At 49.4% G+C, this 23,542-nt stretch overlaps 1 protein-coding gene across 10 annotated transcripts in view; it reads left to right on the top strand.

Annotated features, from left to right (window-relative positions):
• Positions 1 to 23,542, top strand: part of LOC108932972 (adenylate cyclase type 2-like) — a 73,863-nt gene that overhangs the window by 11,005 nt on the left and 39,316 nt on the right. The gene's annotated exons all lie outside the window — the stretch shown is intronic.

The following is a 23,542-nucleotide window of genomic DNA, read 5'->3' as shown; positions in this document are numbered from 1 at the left end:
CATCTTTCATTCAAGAGCTTTCAATAGCTCTCTAGGGAATTGATATCCATGGAGCCCTGTGACGTTCAGTTTGTTTGGCACTCGGCACAGCAGGAATACGTATTTCTACTCTTGTAGATCTTCTGTTCTACAAAAGTTCTGTGCATTATGGAATTATACCTCCATTGCAAGCAAACATAAGGCTGGGCATTTTATGTTCATGAGGGGCTCTTATTTCAACAGTTCTTGGCATTGATTGAAAACATCTAACTCAGTGTGGAATGAGTGTAAAGGGAGCCTTGAACTTCATGATCCACCGAAGCATGGCACAACATTCTAGCTCTGCTTTACTTCAATAAGGTACCCACAAGAGCAGCACTGAATGGTGTAGGAGATGGATCTGGGATTGGACAAGGCTGTTGCTGTGTAGCTGTGGAGCAGGGACTCCCTTTGCAGTACATGGCGTTGGAAACCGCACGCCTCCTCGCTGGAGTCCCAACCAGCGGGGGCGTTTAAAGTGCACGGGTACTGCAACACTGCTGAAGGGGTCCTCCACCCACCCAGGTTGCTCAAGTGGTCTTCTTCTGTCCCTCGCCAAGACCGTCCTCTCCAGTCTACTGCTGCGGTGTAAGGCAGCATGGTGAGGCTGACTGCCCATAGCCTGCATGTAATTGTGTACATGTTCTCTCCACATATGTGTGCTCGCATTTTTTACCCTCTTTGTGATCTATCTATCTATCTATCTATCTATCTATCTATCTATCTATCTATCTATCTCGTGTGTTTACCCTTATTGTGTAATATGTCATTGCCCTTGAAGAATAGAGTTGTTATGGTACAAACAAAATTCTGAGAAATTTGGCAAAGTTCAGTAATTTCGTATGTCTTGAGCTCAGGCAAGAGTGGCACGCTTGCACACTTCAGTGTAGGGGAGATCTTTGTCCTCTTGCCCAGACATCCCCGGGAGCTGACCTTGGCAGAGTCTGGGGGTCCGCACCATCCTGAGCATGTTTTTTCTGCTATTAGTTGGAATGTTAGCTGTGTGTTAGCATAGCTGCGTATGGATTTCTAGGCTGTCTGGGCTGTGTTCATGATGGCACCCAGGGGAAGGAGACCTCATTTCTTCTGGAGGAGGAATGGTTTACATGACTGGACTTCTGCATTGTCCAGGAAGTAAGGCTATGAGGAGACTCACAGGTCACTGAAGCGAGGTTTTCATTCAACTCCATCAGCTGCCCTTTTCATGCTTCCAAGCATCCCTTTTGCTATGTGTGGTTTGCTTTGAAAAGATCAGGTTTTCTGGGTGTGCTTTCCTCTGTTGTTTGTGCTGGATTGCTCCGCGCGTGGGCGGACATGTGCGATCGAGGAGGTACTTGTGTTTGGTTTGGAGGAGAGACCCAGTCAGCTTTGTAATGGGACCCGTGGAACATTGACCTTCAAGCACTCCAGGCGTAGTGCAACAGTAGCAGAGACTGAGACTGAAGCCAACTACCTACAGGTTACAGCTTCATTCTTTTAGCCTGCACACACACACACACACATACAGAGTTTCACTACTACTCTCCATCACACACCTACAACCATCTGCAGTTAGACTTCTTGGATGAATACACACTTATAGTGCTCATACTCTCTCATACCAATGCAAACATCATAATGGCAGCAACACTTATGTACTAGTTAATCTGCTATTACATCCAGTCACAGTGACATGCCCCTCTAAACCCACTTTTACTACTCCATCTGGTAACCTGTTACAGTGCTACACAACCTGCCATGGTGACACACTCAACATTTAAATTTATTCATTTAGCTGATGCTGTTCTCCAAAGTGACTTACAATGTTAAGGTAATAATTATTACAAGTTAAGTTATTTACCCATTTATACAGCTGCAGATACAGATACAATACACAGGCATACAGCCACACCCAAAAACATACAGTTTTTGGGAAACCCACACAGACACAAGCAGAGCCCAGAAGCTCCACACAGACTGAGCAGGGATTGAACCCATGTCCTCTCATACCACCCAGGTACTGTGAGACAGCAGCACTACTCAGTACGCCACCATGCCACCCACATTACTATACCCCCTGACAGTATGGCTACCAGTTACGCTGCTACATCTGGTGTCTTCATTGTACTCAGAAGCACTTGTTCCACCATGATGCTCCGCTGTATTAATGTGCCTCAAGCCTACAGTCAGAGCTGTAAAAATCTGTTTATCCACCAGACACTGGTAAATCATAGTACAGCTCCCCTCGCCAGTACGCCAGGCCATATTCAGTGTGAAGAATCATTTCAGGTAGATCTTACTTTTTGTAAGAGTGAACTTCTGGATGAAAAGTTCATTGACGTACTGATGGTAGGGAGATAAAGGACGTAGCACAATGCTCGTTCCTTACATCCTTTGCAAAAGAACTCCTTGAGCTCTAGCCGACAATATAGGAGGCCTCGGTTGTACCTTTTATTGTGTGTGGCCAAGCCTGATGACCTTGCTCGTGTTTGAGCACTGGAGTGAAACTGGAATCTGTCTGGTGAACTTCAGCAGCTCACCCAAGAGATCTGGGGTTATTCATCCGCTTTTTCATGCGAAGACAGCATAAAGAACTGAAAGAAGAGTTACTGGAGCTTTTGTTTTGCCCTCCTTCGTTGCCAGCTGGCTGCTTCCTCATCATAACGAACATCCTTAATGACTCTCTTCTCGCTTTCATTTATTGCAGCATTTAATCACTTACCCTCTATTTGTTATTCCATTGTGCCTGGTATTTTAGTAGTCCTTACTGCTTTATAGTATCTTCTGTGTTCAGCGTGATGGTCTGTCATTTTCTTTAAGAGTAATGCTGTGAAAGTGCTGCAGTCTTCCTCCACCATATGAAGGTAATATGTTCCTAAAAAAACCCTTCATAATGTGAATATTTCATTACCATTATTTTCAAAGGTTACATTTTTTGTGTTCTTGAACCCCAGAAGTAAAAGCCATTTATGGTGAAATGTCACAGAATCCCAGTGAAATGGACAGTTACTTTAATAGTTAACATTAATTATTATAACATGTTATAGCAGTTTATTAAATATGTCATTATTCATTCATTAAATATATACTATATAATACATTATAGACTATGTAATACTGCATGGATTTCTACAAATAATTATTCATTCTTTATATACTGTATCATACATAATCCTGTAAATGAGTCCACCTATGCTCATTCAGGTCTTTTTCAGCTGTTACAAGTCCTCTCAAGCAAAAAATACATAGATTTAATATTCAATATTTATGTATTAATTTAACCTTTACATTTATTTATTTGGCCAATGCTTTTGTCCAAAGAGACTTCCAATGAACTCTATGTAGTGTTATCAGCTCACACACCTTATTCACCAAGGTTACTTACACTGCTAGATACACTACTTACAATGGATCACTCATCCATATACATCAGTGCAACACACCCTCTGTCTTTAATGCAAAAAAAACAGTAAAAACAAAAAAAAAAAGAAAAGGAAAGCAATGTAAATTACCAAACAAACTGATATCCTCTAGATAGTCCACATTAGGGCCATGCTTATCGAGATTATAACATGTGAAAAATGCTCAATCTCTGCGTTGTTTACATGTTCTCTTCATGTTTGTAATGTGACTCTGAACTGCCCGTAGTGTGTGTATGGTATGTGTTTGTGTTCCACTGCAAAACTGTGAAATTGTAAGGAAGTGCAGTGTATCTAGCATTGTAAGTCACCTTGGGTAAAGGCTAAATATTACAAAGTAGTGGTGGTAAGTGGCTTTTCAAAACCGCTAAATGAATAAATGTACTGTATACAGGATGTCTTACATATTCTGTATATATGTTAGGAGGCACACACACACACACACACACACACACACACACACACACACACACACACACACACACACACACCATCTGAAACCACTTGTCCCATGCGGGGTCGCGAGGAGCCAGACCCTAAGCCGGCAGCACAGGGCGTAAGGCTAGAGGGGGAGTGGGCACACCCAGGACAGGACGCCAGTCCATTGCAAGGCACTCCAAGCAGGACTCGAACCCCAGGTCCACCGGAGAGCAGGACCCAGGCCAACCCACCGCACCCCCCACTGTGAGGATGTATGCAAAATCCAAATTTGGTTCTTGCAAATGCAAAGACATGTCTCATACACTCCTCCGTGAACCGCCACCTTATCGTGGTGGAGGGGTTTGAGTGCCTGAATGAGTCCAGGAGCTATGTTGTCTGGGGCTACATGCCCCTGGTAGGGTCTCCCATGGCAGACAGGTCCTGGATGACAGACGAGACAAAGCGTGGTTCAAAAACCCCTTATGACGAAAAAATCAAGGCGTCCGTTTACCCCGCCCGGTATGGGGTCACCGGGGCCCCACCCTGGAGCCAGGCCTGGGGGGGGGCTCGCATGCGAGCGCCTGGTGGCCAGGTCTATGCCCACGGGGCCTGGCCGGGCTCAGCCCGAAGCCACAACGTGGAGCCGCTCTTCGGTGGGCTCACCACCTGCCGGAGAAACCATAACGGGCCGGTGCGTTGTGATTTGGGCGGTGGTCGGGGCCGAGTGCCCGGCCGACCCAAACCTCGGGCGCCAACTCTGGTTTTTGGGACTTGGAATGTCACCTCACTGGCGGGGAAGGAGCCTGAGCTGGTGCGGGAAGTTGAGAGATACCGTCTAGATATAGTCGGGCTCACTTCCACTCACAGCTTGGGTTCTGGAACCACTCTACTCGATCGAGGGTGGACTCTCCACTATTCTGGCGTTGCCCAAGGTGAGAGGCGGCGGGCTGGTGTGGGCTTATTAATAGCCCCCCAGTTCAGCCGCCATGTGTTGGAGTCTACCCCGGTGAATGAGAGGGTCATCTCCCTACGCCTTCGGGTCAGGGAACGGTCTCTCACTGTCGTTTGTGCTTATGCTCCTAGCGGCAGTGTAGAGTACCCGGCCTTTTTAGAGTCCCTGGGGGGCGTGCTGGAAAGCGCTCCCACTGGGGACTCTGTCGTTCTACTGGGGGACTTTAACGCCCACGTGGGCAGCGACAGTGATACCTGGAGGGGCGTGATTGGGAGGAACGGCCTCCCTGATCTGAACCCGAGCGGTGAGTTGTTATTGGATTTCTGTGCTAGTCGCGGTTTATCCATAACGAACACCATGTTCATGCATAAGGGTGTCCACCAGTGCACTTGGCACCAGGACACCCTAGGTCGGAGGTCGATGATCGACTTTGTAGTCGTTTCTTCTGACCTTCGGCCATATGTCTTGGACACTCGGGTGAAGAGAGGGGCTGAGCTGTCAACTGATCACCACCTGGTGGTGAGTTGGATTCGATGGCGGGGGAAAAAGCTGGACAGACCTGGCAGGCCCAAACGCATAGTGAGGGTCTGTTGGGAACGTTTGGCGGAGGCCCCTGTCAGAGAGGTCTTCAACTCCCACCTCCGACAGAGCTTCAACCAGGTCCCGAGGGAGGTGGGGGACATTGAGTCCGAATGGACTATGTTCCGCTCCTCCATTGTCGGTGCGGCTGTTCGGAGCTGCGGCCATAAGGTCTCCGGTGCCTGTCGCGGCGGCAATCCCCGAACACGGTGGTGGACACCGGAAGTAAGGGATGCCGTCAAGCTGAAGAAGGAGTTCTATCGGGCCTGGCTGGCTCATGGGACTCCTGAAGCAGCTGACAGGTACCGACGGGCCAAACGGAGCGCGGCTCTGGCAGTCGCCGCGGCAAAAACTCGGGCTTGGGAGGAGTTCGGTGAGGCCATGGAGGAAGACTTTCGGTCGGCCTCAAAGAGATTCTGGCAAACCGTCCGGCGACTCAGAGGGGGGAAGCGGTGTTCCACGAACACTGTTTACAGTGGAAGTGGTGCGCTGCTGACCTCAGCTGAGGATGTTCTCGGGCGGTGGAAGGAGTACTTTGAGGATCTCCTCAATCCCTCCGACACGCCTTCCGTAGAGGAAGCTGAGGCTGGGGACTCGGAGGGGGACTCGTCCATTACCCTGGCTGAAGTTGCTGAGGTAGTCAAAAAACTCCTCGGTGGCAAGGCTCCGGGGGTGGATGAGATCCGCCCCGAGTTTCTCAAGTCTCTGGATGTTGTGGGGCTGTCTTGGCTGACTCGCCTCTGCAGCATCGCGTGGAGGTCAGGGACGGTGCCACTGGACTGGCAGACCGGGGTGGTGGTCCCTCTTTTTAAGAAGGGGGACCGGAGATTGTGTTCCAACTACAGGGGGATCACACTCCTTAGCCTCCCTGGGAAAGTCTATGCCAGGGTACTGGAAAGGAGAATCCGACCGATAGTCGAACCTCGGATTCAGGAGGAGCAATGCGGTTTTCGCCCTGGCCGTGGAACACTGGACCAGCTCTATACCCTCACTAGGGTGTTGGAGGGTTTGTGGGAGTTTGCCCAACCAGTCCATATGTGTTTTGTGGACCTGGAGAAGGCATTCGACCGTGTCCCTCGTGGCATCCTGTGGGGGGTGCTTTGGGATTATGGGGTTCGGGGCTCGCTGCTACGGGCTGTTCGTTCCCTGTATGACTGGAGCAGGAGCTTGGTTCGCATTGCCGGCAGTAAGTCAGACCTGTTCCCGGTGCATGTTGGACTCCGCCAGGGCTGCCCTTTGTCACCGATTCTGTTCATTATCTTCATTGACAGAATTTCTAGGCGCAGCCAGAGAACGGAGGGTGTCTGTTTTGGTGGCCGCGAGATCTCGTCTTGTGGTCCTGTTGGCTTCATCAAGTCAAGACTTGCAGCGTGCACTGGGGAGGTTTGCAGCCGAGTGCGAAGCGGCGGGGATGAGAATCAGCACCTCCAAATCCGAGGCCATGGTTCTCAGTCGGAAAAAGGTGGATTGCCCCCTCCGGGTTAGGGGGGAGTTGCTCCCTCAAGTGGAGGAGTTTAAGTATCTCGGGGTCTTGTTCACGAGTGAGGGAAAAATGGAGCGGCAGGTCGACAGACGGATCGGTGCGGCGTCTGCAGTAATGCGGTCATTGTACCGGTCTGTTGTGGTGGAGAGGGAGCTGAGTCGTAAGGCGAAGCTCTCAATTTACCGGTCGATCTACGTTCCTACCCTCACCTATGGTCATGAACTCTGGATCATGACCGAAAGAATGAGATCGCGGATACAAGCGGCAGAAATGAGTTTCCTCCGCAGAGTGGCTGGGCGCACCCTTAGGGATAGGGTGAGGAGCGCAGTCACCCGGGAGGAGCTCGGAGTGGAGCCGCTGCTCCTCCGCATCGAGAGGAGCCAGTTGAGGTGGCTCGGGCATCTGTTCCGGATGCCTCCTGGACGCCTCCCTGGGGAGGTGCTCCGGGCTTGTCCCACTGGGAGGAGGCCTCGGGGCAGACCCAGGACACGTTGGAGAGACTATGTCTCCCGGCTGGCCTGGGAACGCCTTGGGGTTCCCCCAGAGGAACTGGAGGAGGTGTGCGGGGAGAGGGAGGTCTGGAGTACTCTGCTCGGACTGCTGCCCCCGCGACCCGGCCCCGGATAAAAGCGGAGGAAGATGGATGGATGGATGGATGTCTCATACATTGAAGTTCAGGTTTTAAAAGAAACTCCTCCCGAAGTCCCTTTTTCATAACACAAATGGGATGCATAAAACTATTATTATGCACATGATTGCATGAAACTGCTTTAATTTTAAATTGTAATTCCAGTCTTATTTGTTCCCTGGTTGCCCTCAGTGATGCTGAATTTTTTTTCTTTACTTTTAAGCATATGTACTGTGGACACAGTTTTTTATGAAGTGATGTAGGAGCACTTGAGAGGCCAAAGCCTTCCCAGAATGCACCTTCTGCTTCGCACAGGAGTCAATTCTGTGGTCCACACAAAGAGGCTATAGAAAGGTCATGGTCGCAGAGTGTCTCAGACAAGGAAGATGTCTTCACTAGTGAATGTTCCATGCTTGTTGGAAAAGTGAAATAAATGCAGCGACAAGTATCCCCATTACTGCCGAGTCTGTTGGTTGCTAGGGGATTGAAGCTGTGTAAGGACTGTGAAGGAAGCAAGGCACTGTGTTGTTGCTAGGGAATCGAGGCAATATGTTAATTGTTTGGTAACTGAAGAAATGTTCTGAATTCTAGCAGTCGAGGCAATATGTTTAGTGCTGGGTGACTAAGAGAATGCGTTGTATCCTGGGGAACGGAGGCAATATGTTCATTGTTAAAGCACTGAGGCTACATGAGCACTGCTATGGCATGTGGGTGTTCCAAGGCAGGAGGACACAGTATGCCACTGGGGGAATGCTGGAGGATACAGAGTGTGTTTTTAGGTGTAGGGGCACTCTGTTTTGCAACGTGATAATAAATGGTGACTGAGACAGTGGGTTGCAATAGGTTGCTACACATCAGAAGCGATGAGGGGCTTTCTGAGGAAGGTGGAGTTGGGCTGTGTAGTCATGGTTAGGTCACTGAGTGCTGGTTGCTAGGGAGGTAGGAACAGCATCGTTTACTTTGTCAGGACTCGGGGTTAGCACACACCCGCTCTCTGCTTATCTGTTTAATAGCATCGGTCCCACCCTGGTGTGACGATGAAACCAGTGTTTGTTGTTCCTCTATGACTTCCTGTGGTAGCAGCAGATCTAAGTGTTCAGGTCCTATTGCGTTCAAAGACCGAGCAACTTTTTCCCTTTATTCATTTGGCAGAGACTTGTCTCCAAAGAGACACGGTACTCAAAGTATACCAAAGTGCATTTGCCAGCAACCAAAGAGCTTCAGCTCCAGACACATAATCACTGTAGTGCATGTACAGTTACTGCAGCCGCTTGTCCCAAGCGGGGATGCAGCAAGCCAGAGCCTAACCTGGCAACACAGGGAGCAAGGCTGAAGGGGGAGGGGATACATCCCAGACAGGATGCTAGTCACCCGCAAGGCACCCCAAGCCAGACTCAAACCAGGCCCCAGCCAAACCCACTGTGCCGCCACACCCCCTCGCCCCCCACAATAATCACTATAGTGAGTCGCTTAATAGGTTTGTCTTTCTCTTAATGCTTCTTTAATTTTTCAAGAGCAAGTAGGCAAATATTCTCTTTAGATTTTATGAGTTTTTAATGGATAAATTTAATATTGCAATGGATTAGTTTTCCCGTCCTGGGTGTGTCCCCTCCCCCTCCAGCCTTACGCCCTGTGTTACCGGGTTGGCTCCGGTTCCCCGCGACCCCGTGTGGGACAAGCGGTTCTGAAACTGTGTGTGTGTGGATTAGTTTTGTAAAGGAGTTTCTGTGTGTGTGTTACATTGCACTGCTGTATGGGTGCGTCACTGTAGGAAGTTTAGTGCAGTGTATCTATCACTAAAAGTCACCTTGAATAAAGGTGTCAGGTAAATACTTGTTAATAATCACTGTACTTCACTTTGGAGAAAAGCATCTGCTAAATGAATAAATTGAAATGTTTTTCCTGGTAATATTTTTTTTTACCTGGTAATATTTGTGTGCGGTTCTTTCATGCAGACAGAATTTGGGCCACCCTTGTCTCTCACCATTGTGCTCATCTTTCTGAAAGCCTTCCAGTCTGTGAAAACCTGTCGTTTGTAATATTATTTCTTCACTGAGTTTTTTTAAACATCCTTTTGTTAACATTCATTGCTATCCAGATGGGTTGGCAGACATTTAATAAGTCTAGACTTGGCACTAAATGCATGGAGATCTCATTGTGAACGCCACCTCGGCTGTGATGTCGAGTGTATGTGCCTACGAGAAGCTGTCCACATGAAGTGGGTGTGAGCATTAGAGAGAACTCAGCAGAGGGCGGGTTCGGAAAAAGACGTGGATGAGGGCAAGGGGATCACGGCTTCCTTTGGTGATGTGGATGGCCAGCTTTCTGTGCTCATGGAGAGCTGGTTTTTCAACTTTCCTTCACAAAGAACCTCAGAAATACCATTGTGGTCGAGATGTTAGCTGTCAGGTTGGGATTGTGTGCACCCTAAGGCTGAAGTTTTGCTGATGTCACTTCTGCTGTCTCTGGTTTTTGGCTCTTTCCCTGTTCCCACTGTCTGATTGCTGTACATTGAGACATAATTACCTTTAGTTTCAATGGTAAAAATCTTTATACACTCCTGAATTTTGATTCCTGCAAAACTGACACCACACACACACACACACACACACACACACACTTTCAGAACCGCTTGTCCCTCACAGGGTCACGGGGAACCGGAGCCTACCCGGCAACACAGGGCGCAAGGCCAGAGGGGGAAGGGGACATACCCAGGACGGGATGCCAGTCCGCCGCAAGGCACCCCAGGCGGGACTTGAACCCCAGACCCACCGGAGAGCAGGACTGCGGTCCAACCCACTGCGCCACCGCACCCCGCAATAAATGGACACCAATTTATGCTAAAATATCACCATGTCCCTTTGAAATGGACAAAATCACTTTAATATTTATCATAGGGGGTGCGGTGGCGCAGTGGGTTGGACCGGGTCCTGCTCTCCAGTGGGTCTGGGGTTCGAGTCCTGCTTGGGGTGCCTTGCGATGGACTGGCGTCCCGTCCTGGGTGTGTCCCCTCCCCCTCTGGCCTTACGCCCTGTGTTGCCGGGTAGGCTCCGGTTCCCCGCGACCCCGTATGGGACAAGCGGTTCTGAAAATGTGTGTGTGTGTGTGTGTGTGTGTATTTATCATAACGCAACATAACAGTGCTGTTTCCTTCATTGTACCTGAGCTCATTCAGCTCTACCATAGATGTTAAATACACTTAATACTTAAATGCTCACAAAACATACACATGATACTCAGTGTTTGTCTTAATTCAACCATTGATGCAAAAAGCAACAGTGAAAACAGAAGAAATCAGTGAAAAGAAGGAAAACACACACACACTGAACCGCTTATCCCATACAGGGTCGCGGGGAACCACAGCCTACCCAGCAACACAGGGCGTAAGGCCAGAGGGGGAGGGGACACACCCAGGACGGGACGCCAGTCCGTCACAAGGCACCCCAAGCGGGACGCGAACCCCAGACCCACCAGAGAGCAGGACCCAGTCCAACCCACTGTGCCACCACACCCTCAGAAGGAAAACAATGCAAATGAATTTACGTTCACAGTCACTGATCAAGTGGACATGTTGTTTCAAAGTAACGGCACTATGTGTTTTGCCTTGGATTTGGTCCCCGCTCAGTGTATGAACTTTGAATGCTCTCCTCGTGTTTGTGTATTTTTCCTCCCACAGTCCAAAGACATGTGTTTCAGGGGAATTAGTGGCTCTAAATGGCCTGCTGTGTGTATGTGTGTACTGCTCTGTTACATAAATGTGTGAATTGACTGTAGGGAGTTAAATGCAGTGAATCAACATGTAAGTCACCTTGGTTAAAGGCTTCAGGATACTACAGTATGAGGTGAGACTTGAACTTTGGGGTCTGAAGGTAGCAGCTCTAACTACTACGCTACCAGTTACCCATATATATGTTTGGTTAATAATCATTGTATGGCACTTTGGAGAAAAGCGTCTGCTAAATTAATAAATGTAAATTTCTTAGTCTGCTCAGCTGTTGGGAGACATGTGAATTTCAAATCTCCATCCATCCATCCATTTTCTTTCCCACTTGTCCTAGTAGGGTCGCAGTGGCAATAGGGAAAACAGAGAGGCCCAGCCGCCCCTGTCCCCCGCAACTTCCTCCAGCTCAGCCTGGGGGATCCCCAGCCGTTTCCAGGCCAACTGTGAGATATAATCCCTCCAGTGGGTTCTGGGCCAACCTCAGAGCCTCGTCCCAGTTGGCCATGCCTGGTATATCTCCAAAGGGAGGCGCCCAGGGGACATCCTTATCAGATGCCTGAACCCCCTCAACTGGCTCCTCTCAATGTAGAGGAGTAGTGGCTCTACTCTGAGTTCCTCTCGGATGTCCGAACTCCTCACCCTATCACGGAGAGTGAGTCCCAACACCTTGCAGAGAAAACTCATTTCAGCCACTTGTATCCGCGACCTTATTCTTTCGGTCATTACCCAAAGTTCATGACCATAGGTAAGGGCAGGGACTCACCGACGTTGACTGCGCCTTGATACCCTGTCCATGAAGACCACAAACAGGAGTGGAGACAAGGCACAACCTTGGCAGAGTCCAACACCCACATTGAATGGGCTTGACTTAATGCCGAGTATGTGGACACAGCTTTCGCTCCGTGTGTACAGAGACCGAACGACTCACAGTAGTGGCCCTGGCACCCCATACTCCTTAAGCACCTTCCACAGAATTTCCTGGGGAGCACGTTCATAGGCCTTCTCCAAGTCCACAAAACACATGTAGACTGGATTAGCGAATTCCCTCCATGCCCCTTCAGTTATCTGTGAGAGGGTAAAAAGCTGGTCCACTGTTCCACAACCAGGACGGAATCCGCATCGTTCCTCTTCAATCCGAGGTTCAACTATCGGCTGGAGCCTCCTTTCCAGCACCCTGGCATAGACTTTCCCAGGGAGGCTGAGAAGTGTGATACCCCGATAGTTGGCACACACTCTCCGGTCCCACCACCCCAGTTTACCAATCCAAAGGCACTGTCCCCGAGGTCCATGTAACATTGCAGAGGTGTGTCAGCCATGACAGCCCTACAACATCCAGGGCCTTAAGCAGTTCCAGGTGAATCTCATCCATCCCCGGTGCTTTGCCACCATGGAGATTACCAGCTACCTCAGTGACTTCCACCAGGGAAATGGACTCTGACAGCCTGGAAGTTTCTGGCCGTGACTTCTGTAAGGGAAGTATATCTCTTGGGTTTAAGAGTTCCTCAAAGTGCTTCTTCCACCTCCCAACAATGTCCTCATCAGAGGTCAGAGTTTCTCCACCCTTGTTGAGCACAGCTTGAGCGAAGCTCCTTCGATCCCTTCTGAGCCGCTGGATGGTTCTCCAGAACCTCTTTGACGCTGACCGATAGTCATTTTCCATAGCCTCTCCAAACTCCTCCCATGCCCTGGATTTTGCTTCTGCAACTGCAGCTGCTGCTGCCTTTTTTGCCTGTTGGTACCTATCTGCTGAGTCAGGAGTCCCCAGAGCTAATCAGGCCCTAAAGGCCTCCTTCTTCAGCTTGACGGCTTCCCTCACCACCGGTGTCCACCAGCAGGTTCTTGGGTTGCTGCTATGACTGGCACCAACAAGCTTTTGGCCACAGCTGTGCTTGGCTGCTTCCAAAATGGAGGTTTTGAACAGGGTCCATTCAGACTCCATGTCCCCTGCCTCCTCCAGGGCATGGGTGAAGCTCTCCCGGAGGTGCGAGTTAAAATAATTCTGTACAAGGTCCCCCGACAGTTATTCCCACACACCCTCACTAAACGCTTGGGCCTACCGAGTCTGTCCATTAGTTTTCCCCACCATCTGATTCAACTCACCACCAGATAGTGATCGGTTGACAGCTCAGCACCTCTCTTCACCCAGGTGTCCAGAACATGTGGCCTCAAGTCAGATGAAATGACTACAAAGTTGATCACTGACCTTTGGCCCAAGGAACTCTGGTACCAAGTACACTTATGAGCATCCTTGTGTTCAAACATGGTGTTTGTTATGGATAAACCATGACTAGCACAGAAGTCCAATAACATTTCACCATTTGGATTCAGATTGGGCAAGCCATTCTTCCCAGTCACCCCCCTGCCAGATTTCCCAGTCATTGCCAACGTGACCTTCTTGAAGTCCCCCAGCAGGACTATGGAGTCTGTAGGTGGGGCCCTATGCAGAACCCCACTTACCCTCTCCAAGAAGGTCAAATACTCTGAACTGCTGTTTGGTGCATAAGCACACACAACAATCAAAGTTTTCCTCTCTGCGACCTTAAGTCGCATTGAGGTGACCCTCTCATCCACCGGGATAAACTCCAACTGTACGGCAGCCAGCCAGGAGCTTGTGAGTATCCCCACACCTGCTTGGCGCCTCTCACCCTGTGCAACTCCTGAGTAGGAGAGAGACCACTCCCTATTGAGGAGTTTGGTTCCAGTGCTAAAACTGTGAGTGGAGGTGAGCCCAACTATATCTAGTTGGTATCTCTTAACCTCCCGCACCAGTTCCGGCTCCTTCACCCCAGTGAGGTTACAATCCACGTGCCAAGAGCCAATTTCTGTCATGCGGGTCTGCGATGCCATGCGCCACCCTGCCTGCTCCTGTCACCTGGTATACATCACACCCCACGTTGCATTTTTGGGCTGAGCCTGGCTGGGTTACATGGGCTACCCGGCCACCAGGCGCTCGCCTAGGAACACTACTCCCAGGCCTGGCTCCAGGGGTAGGTCCCAGTGACCCTCTTCTGGGCAGGGTAAACGTTCTCCTGTTTACTTTTTCCATGGACGTTTTTGGATTGTGTTAGTCTGGATCTTCACTCCAGACCTGTTCGGGAGACCCTACCAGGAGCATACTGCTCCCGAAAACATAGCTCTGGAGATCCCTAGATCACACAAGCCCTTCTGCCATGCTAAGGCCCTGTTCCAGGAAGGGAATTTCAAATCTGATCTTTGTAATTACAGATAAATGCCTCGTAAGTCGAGGAGGGCGCGGTGGCGCAGTGGGTTGGACCGCAGTCCTGCTCTCTGGTGGGTCTGGGGTTCAAGTCCCCCTTGGGGTGCCTTGCGACGGACTGGCGTCCCGTCCTGGGTGTGTCCCCTCCCCCTCCGGCCTTACGCCCTGTGTTGCCGGGTAGGCTCCGGTTCCCCGTGACCCCGTAAGGGACACGTGGTTCTGAAAATGTGTGTGTGTGTGTGCCTCGTAAGTCAAAGTAGGACTCATATTTGTCATTATTTTTTTATTCATTTCCACTTTACAGCGAAGAGTAGTCATACTGAATACTTATATCCCTAAAACAAACCCCTCCCACCCAACCAACCTGGTAAATTAGGGACCTAAACAAACAAACAAAAACAAAAACTAAAGTCAAGTGAAAAACAAGAATGATGGTCATTTAAGTTAAATCAGTGTGGGCAGCTGGTAGTGTTATAGATAGAGCTGCTGCCTTTAGACCCAAGAATTGCAGCTTCAAATTTCATCTCTGGCTATAGTACCCTTGAGCAAGGTACTTACCCTGAATTGCTCAGTGAACATTATCCAGCTGTGTAAATAATTGTAAAGTACCTTGATTTTGTAAGTTGCTTTTGAGAAAAGCTTCAGTTAATGAATAAATGTAAGTAAAAGATACTTGCTATTCTGTCTTTCCAAATTTTCCAAGTCCTTAGAGCAGCACTGATCAACCCTGCTGATACCAGTTCAAGAAAGAGTATGTCCAATAATTATTGCAGTCATTTTTTAAATTATTGAGAGGTATCTAGTGCTGAGCAATAAGTTTCTTGGGAGCAGTCAAACCTGCCAGTCAGATTTTTCGAATTCTTTCCTTGATGGGGCATTTGGAGTTGTCATTAATGAGACACAGAGCAAGGTCAAAGGTCCAGTTATACACCAGTCAGTGCTGAGATACAATGAAGAACTTCCACGCAAACTTCCTACACAGTGTGCATGAAGATGTCTAGAACCCCATGTGGACTGTCACGTACATAAGGGCAGGAAACAGGAGGTAGGACCCAAGTGCGGGATATTTTAGTAGTTGTCCAAAGGGCAAGGCACAAATTGTTGTCTGGGACAAGCATGTGTCAAAGAATCGAGTTGCGAACGTTGTTCTGAGGGACAATCTGATGTTGAAGTCGAAGTGCAAAGTGAAAGTCATAGATGAGGGAGTCAGGACATGGGGATGAGCAGTCAGGTCTAGGGAAATGTGTGAGGAACATGACACTCGCAGTTTCGTTATAGCTGACATAGTTGCTTGTGAGAGCCGATGTTTTGTGAGTATGAAGCCAAAGCAAAGGCTCTTATTCTGAAAAGGAGACAGTCTCTCCCAGCAATTTTTGTCAGTACTGTGCAATGATGAACCCCATGAAGTGTGCTCCAGATTTTCCAGAACAGACAGCTGTGCAGTTACTTCGGGAGTGAGCCTTTTTGCGAAGTTAGGGGGAACATGGGACTTTAGGAAGGCTGAGAGTCTAATGGTGAGAGACACACACAAGGCCCCCTCTGGGTGTGTGTTTGACTGAGCATGAATTCCTTGCTTCCAACAGCTATGCACATTATAGGCAGAAAAGATCATATTTCCTTTGGAAGTCATAGTCCTTTCTGTAACGAGAGCATATATCAGTAAGTGGGGATGCATATCTGTAGAAGCCTTTCCTGGAAATAACACATCGGGTTATATGATCTGTGCTGTTTCTAATGTCTGTTGGGTGCAGTATGTATTTAACCTAATGTATTTATCTACTTTGAGCTCAAAGTAAATGTACGTTGACTTATGAGTGTGTCTGCGTGGGAGTCAATCCCGATATGAATGTACTTGTCCAGAAACAGTAATGTTAAGGGCTTGCGGAGAGCTGTGAGCTGAGAGCTGTGCTGAGGGTTTGACCGAGATGTCAGAGGACATTGCACAGCCATCACTTTTTTTCACGCTGTCATTTTTATAGTTATCCGCCACTGTTTTTTGAGGACTAGATACTAAAAGTAGGCCAGACACTGGTCAATGTTACATTGAAAATATAAAAAAGACACACATTCAGCTATTGGTGAGGTATTTTAAGCCATATGATAAGCAAAAGATTATTAATTATTAATAGCCCCCCAGTTCAGCCGCCATGTGTTGGAGTCTACCCCGGTGAATGAGAGGGTCGTCTCCCTGTGCCTTCGGGTCAGGGAACGGTCTCTCACTGTCGTTTGTGCTTATGCGCCTAGTGGTTGTGTAGAGTACCCGGCATTTTTAGAGTCCCTGGGGGGCATGCTGAAAAGCGCTCCCACTGGGGACTCTGTCGTTCTACTGGGGGACTTTAATGCCCACGTGGGCAGCGACAGTGACACCTGGAGGGGCGTGATTGGGAGGAATGGCCTCCCTGATCTGAACCCGAGCGGTGAGTTGTTATTGGATTTCTGTGCTAGTCACGGTTTGTCCATAACGAACACCATGTTCATGCATAAGGGTGTCCATCAGTGCACTTGGCACCAGGACACCCTAGGTCGGAGGTCGATGATCGACTTTGTAGTCGTTTCTTCTGATCTTTGGCCATATGTCTTGGACACTCGGGTGAAGAGAGGGGCTGAGCTGTCAACTGATCACCACCTGGTGGTGAGTTGGATTCGATGGCGGGGGAAAAAGCTGGACAGACCTGGCAGGCCCAAACGCATAGTGAGGGTCTGTTGGGAACGTTTGGCGGAGGCCCCTGTCAGAGAGGTCTTCAACTCCCACCTCCGACAGAGCTTCAACCAGGTCCCGAGGGAGACTGGGGACATTGAGTCCGAATGGACTATGTTCCGTGCCTCCATTGTTGGGGCGGCGGTTCGGAACTGCGGCCATAAAGTCTCCGGCGCCTGTCGCAGCGGCAATCCCCGAACACGGTGGTGGACACCGGAGGTAAGGGATGCCATCAAGCTGAAGAAGGAGTTCTATCGGGCCTGGCTGGCTCATGGGACTCCTGAAGCAGCTGACGGGTACTGGCGGGCCAGACGGAGCGCGGCTCTGGCAGTCGCCGCAGCAAAAACTCGGGCCTGGGAGGAGTTCGGTGAGGCCATGGAGGAAGACTTTTGGTCGGCCTCAAAGAGATTCTGGCAAACTGTCCGGCGACTCGGAGGGGGGAAGCAGTGTTCCGCCAGCACTGTTTACAGTGGAAGTGGTGCGCTGGTGACCTCAACTGAGGATGTCCTCGGGCGGTGGAAGGAGTACTTTGAGGATCTCCTCAATCCCTCCGACACGCCTTCCGTAGAGGAAGCTGAGGCTGGGGACTCGGAGGGGGACTCGTCCATTACCCTGGCTGAAGTTGCTGAAGTAGTCAAAAAACTCCTCGGTGGCAAGGCTCCGGGGGTGGATGAGATCCGCCTCGAGTTTCTCAAGTCTCTGGATGTTGTGGGGCTGTCTTGGCTGACACGCCTCTGCAGCATCGCGTGGAGGTCAGGGACGGTGCCACTGGACTGGCAGACCGGGGTGGTGGTCCCTCTTTTTAAGAAGGGGGACCGGAGATTGTGTTCCAACTATAGAGGGATCACACTCCTTAGCCTCCCTGGGAAAGTCTATGCCGAGGTACTGGAGAGGAGAATCTGACTGATAGTCGAACCTCGGATCCAGGAGGAGCAATGCGGTTTTCGCCCTAGCCGTGGAACACTGGAACAGCTCTATACCCTCACTAGGGTGTTGGAGGGTTCGTGGGAGTTTGCCCAACCAGTCCATATGTGTTTTGTGGACCTGGAGAAAGCATTCGACCGTGTCCCTCGTGGCATCCTGTGGGGGGTACTTCGGGATTATGGGGTTCAGGGCTCGCTGCTACGGGCTGTTCGTTCCCTGTATGACCGGAGCAGGAGCTTGGTTCGCATTGCCGGCAGTAAGTCAGACCTGTTCCCGGTGCGTGTTGGACTCCGCCAGGGCTGCCCTTTGTCACCGATTCTGTTCATTATCTTTATGGACAGAATTTCTAGGCGCAGCCAGGGAACGGAGGGTGCCTGTTTTGGTGGCCGCAGGATCTCGTCTCTGCTTTTTGCGGATGATGTGGTCCTGTTGGCTTCATCGAATCAAGACTTACAGCGTGCACTGGAGAGGTTTGCAGCCGAGTGCGAAGCGGCGGGGATGAGAATCAGCACCTCCAAATCCGAGGTCATGGTCCTCAGTCAGAAAAAAGGTGGATTGCCCCCTCCGGGTTAGGGGGGAGTTGCTTCCTCAAGTGAAGGAGTTTAAGTATCTTGGGGTCTTGTTCACGAGTGAGGGAAAAATGGAGCGGCAGGTTGACAGATGGATTGGTGCGGCTTCCGCAGTAATGCGGTCATTGTACCGGTCTGTTGTGGTGAAGAGGGAGCTGAGTCGTAAGGCGAAGCTCTCAATTTACCGGTTGATCTACGTTCCTACTCTCACCTATGGTCATGAACTCTGGATCGCGGATACAAGCGGCAGAAATGAGTTTCCTCCGCAGAGTGGCTGGGCGCACCCTTAGGGATAGGGTGAGGAGCTCAGTCACCCGGGAGGAGCTCGGAGTAGACCCGCTGCTCCTCCGCATCGAGAGGAGCCAGTTGAGGTGGCTCGGGCATCTGTTCCGGATGCCTCCTTGACGCCTTCCTGGGGAGGTGTTCCGGGCATGTCCCACTGTGAGGAGGCCTCGGGGCAGACCCAGGACACGTTGGAGAGACTATGTCTCCCAGCTGGCCTGGGAATGCCTTGGGGTTCCGCCAGAGGAGCTGGAGGAGGTGTGCGGGGAGAGGGAAGTCTGGGGGGCTCTGCTTAAACTACTGCCCCTGCGACCCGCTCCCGGATAAGCGGAGGAAGATGGATGGATGGATGATAAGCAAAAGAAACTATCCACAAAATCGCTTGTAAAACTTTTTAAAAAAGGGATGAAATTGAAGTGTACTTAACAGCAGTCAGTAGCATCTCTTTTTGTGTTTTTTGCTTTATGGTTGTAGTTTTTGTGAAAACAAACCTCTGCTTCTCCAAGGCTGTAGGTCTCCATATTATAGTTGTCAGTTACTGACAGTGTTCAAAAGTGTCCCCTTTGGTCTGACTCCTACCCCATTTACCAGAATGTCTCACCATTATTCATGACCGTTGGAGAGGGGATGGAGGATGTGCTGGGCAGTTTGTTGTCACATGGTCTCTGTCTGGGCACAGTTAGCCAAATAGACACCAAGTATCAGTTGTATGGAGCCTGTAATGTGCCATTAGAGTGATGCAGATGTTTGGGTTTATAGACTTTTATTACTCTAATGTGCTCCCCAATATCCATGTCTGTCTTAAACAGAGGATGTGGTGGGAGCTTAGTCATTCTGTCCCATCCTCACACACCAGGAATGGAATAACCGAAGGGCTATGGTAAGCAGGAGGTCATTATCCTGTTTGTTTGGATATACAGTTAGTAAGTGTTGGTGGTGCTGCGTCATTAGCTGTTAACTTGAATGAATGTGTGCCTCCATTGCATGACTTTGTGGCTTGTTCCAGAACATGGGGTTGAACTGTGGGCGGATGTTGGCTTTCACCACTAGTGCGAATGCACTGTTCCCCTGTGGGAATGGAGAGCTCTTAGTCCACCACATCTCCAACCGATGTAGAGCTTCTGACTGTAACCTCAATGATTCGGGATGTTTTAGCTGTGGGTTTGTTTGTAAAGTAGTGTGGTGGTTATGAGCTTATTTCCACAGAGACACACCAGAGGTCTAAACATGGAGCCAGCCAGTTACAGGCGTCCGCTTGATTCGGACAGGTGGCTGTGCTTACTATGGCCCTTACTTGGTCTTTGTGCACTTAAATCTTTGCTATGGATGACTACCACTAATTGGCCTTACAAACATGATGTAATGGAGAGCAGTTATATTATGTGCAAGAGTTGCCGCCACCACACACACACACACACACACACACACACACACACACACACACACACACACACACACACACACACTTTCTGAACTGCTTGTCCCATACGGGGTCACGGGGAACTGGAGCCTACCCGGCAACACAGGGCGTAAGGCCAGAGGGGGAGGGGACACACCCAGGACGGGATGCCAGTCCGTCACAAGGCACCCCAAGCGGGACTCAAACCCCAGACCCACCGGAGAGCAGGACCTGGTCCAACCCACTGCACCACTGCACCCCCTTGAGTTGCCACCAACAATAGGCAATATTAGTATTGCTGATGAATTGCGTGATAAAAGCATCATTAGCACTAATTGAATATTCCTGGGATCCCTCAGTTAGCCCAGTACTGTGGTGGTACTTTATGTTCCACTGGAGCTTCCTGTTTCAATGCTGTTGTGAGCTTTGATGTGGAGAATACCTTCAGTGGGTGGAGCAGAGAAGGAGGCGCCGTGCCCTCTAAAGAGAGGGGTGGACATCTTGAGGTCAACCAGTGACTCCCCTGCTAGAGCACACATCCCATTTCCCATTGTCTGTGCATCCTGAAGAAAAAATGGCAGCTCGATTATGGGGCCCATCTGTGGCTGGATTTCCTTTAAAGACTTAGTCATGCTCCAATGGGGAAGAGGGTATGGTCTGCGGTGGCCAGGGTGAAGCTCTAGGAATGCTGACAGACACTGACTGGTGCAATAAAATATTTACATTTCGCATGACAAAGGAATGCTTTTGTGCTTGTGTGTAAATTAATAAAGAAATGTGTCAATTTTTGTTCTTATTAATTCATGTAGCTGACACTTTTCTCCAAAGGGATGTACAGTGTTGGCAGTTGAGTCATTACTCTCACCGCCTCACTCGCCACCCACACGGCGCTCTCAGCTGGACTGCGTTTCCTCCCAAGGCTCTAACATAACTTACTGTCAGTCCTGTCACACCCTGAAGTAGGATTCACTAGGTGACCTCCTTCATTTTTTTGAGCAGCCGTAATCGTGCACAGATATCAGTACACGGATAAAGGCCCCCGAAAAAAGCCTTCGGAAAGCAGGGCCTCAAGTCTCTGGGTCCAGCAGGAAGTGATGTCATTTCACAGTTATGATAACATTACTCTACCTAAAATGTTCCAGATGAGTGTCCAGACATTCCTGAATTCTGCTGAATAGTCATGCAGATGAGATGTTAATTTTTGTAATGGAAGAATGTTAACTACTTTGGTCATCCACATATTTAGAGAGGGAACAAGTTGGACCATAACATTAAAGAGTCTCGATTTTGGTTCTGATGTGGTGGAATGAGTGCTCTCTCTCCTTCACAACAGCTGAATGCCTTTTTTTCAGACTTTGAATCTACAGCTCTTTGAATTGTATGTCAATTTGAAGAAAAGTATTTGCTAAATGAAGAAATATAAATTAAATGGTGGCTATTCCTTTTCATTAGCCATTTGTAAGAGACGAGGCAGGAAACAGGAGATGCAGTCGCCCGTTGCTATGGGCTTTTATTTGCCCTTAGACAGGGGAGAAGGAAGGAGACGGGAAAGGGGAACCAGGGAACAGGTATGGAGAGGTTTCGTGCTGGTCAGGGGGGCTGGGAGAGTCGGGTTGGTCAGGACGCGGGAGTCGTCTCAGGGATCGGGTTCGCCTCGTTCTCCTCCTCGGTCTCTTCTCTCTACTGCTGGGCACCGGGGAAGAAATAGGGAGTGAAATCAGCCCCAGCTGTGGCTGCTTTGCCCCCGTCTTCGCCCCCTCCCTGGGCGGCCTCGGCGTGCTACACCATTACTCCTTAGATTTATCAGAAAACACATTTGTTAATAATGCCAGGTTCCTATCAATAATTAAGGCTCCTGTACAAAGTCTGTCTGATACGGAAGTAATGATTTTGGTCTGAACCCTTTAATGAATGAATGCTGGTATCCCGATTTGAGTTCTGATTTTATTAGACATCTTACCTACGTTGCAGTTTAATACCCTGAAATACATACCTTTTAACAATTTTATGCATTATGTTGGCATCAATAATGTTTAATCATTTTGTTACAATTTTTGTTGATTATCATGTTCTTCATTTTTCATGTGTTTTTGAGGAAGATGAATATTTGTGCTGTGTCAGTGTGATGTTATATTCAAAGAAGATACAGGTAACAATTTAATGTGATGAATGGGAGAAATCCTGTACATAGGGTACTTGTAATCTGTTGCATTGTGTGTAGGAAACCTGTACTTACCTTGTGCTCTGAGGACACAGAGCTGAGGGGTGTGATTCTTTTGCCTTTACTCCCACCTGCTGTGCTCAGACTCAAGCAGTTGGCCCATCCTAATCATCCCCTCTGTTCTACTGGAACAGAGCAGCTGAAGAGCGCTGGAGCACTTAGATGTTTGCAAAATGCCTTTTGGTCAGTGGGAGCTATTCTGCTGCCACTTTTTTACACATGTGTAGCTAAATTGTGTGTTGACACTGTTATTATGAATAGAAGTTATGTCATGCACATAGGCATGAAAGAGGCATGTTACAGGTGCTTGGAAAGTTGTGGATGCCAGTTTGAGGCCAGGTGGGGATGGGCGTGCAGTGCAGGGACGGCACTGAATGCTCACATTGTCTGCTCCCTGTCTATGGAGGCCTGTGTGACCTTGGTGCTGGAAAAAAAGAGAGGCAGTTCATCATTGTGGCGGTAACGTGTGTATGTGTGTCTGTGTGTGTATGTGTGTGCTTAAGAGGACGCCATCTGTGTGTTATTCCTTGGCTCTGTAAATTACTGCAAGCTTTTCGGCGCTTCCATTGTCAGCAGCGGCGCTGAGTGTGCTTCAAGGCTCTGCCCGCTGAAGGAGAAGCTCTGCTTTTGAAAGGAGACCTCGGAGTCTGAATGCCAAGCGGCAGCCATTCACCGTGCCACTGAAATTCCAGCCTATTCACCCGGCGATTCGGCGGTGTGCAGCTGCCATTGGCCCGCTCCGTTCCTCGCCATGGCAACTTCAGAAGTGCGCTGTAAAGGAAGCGGCTGGACCGGGGGCACCAGTATCGAGCGACTGCGTGACAGATAAGCAGGGGCCCAGTGTTGAATGGCCTCTGCGTTTCATTAGCTGTAGAACACAATATTGAGGATGCAGCGCAACATTTAGATAGAATTACTCACAGATGGTTGATGATGTGTCTCACACAGCTGTGAGCTCCCTGCTTGTCTGCCAGGGCTCCTGTCTGCCAGGACTTTTTCTCTCTCATTGTATTAAGTACTCATAATACTAGGT

This window comes from Scleropages formosus, chromosome 5 (assembly GCF_900964775.1).
Source record: "Scleropages formosus chromosome 5, fSclFor1.1, whole genome shotgun sequence".
NCBI classification, from domain to species: domain Eukaryota; kingdom Metazoa; phylum Chordata; class Actinopteri; order Osteoglossiformes; family Osteoglossidae; genus Scleropages; species Scleropages formosus.
This window is presented reverse-complemented; position numbering and strand designations above follow the sequence as displayed.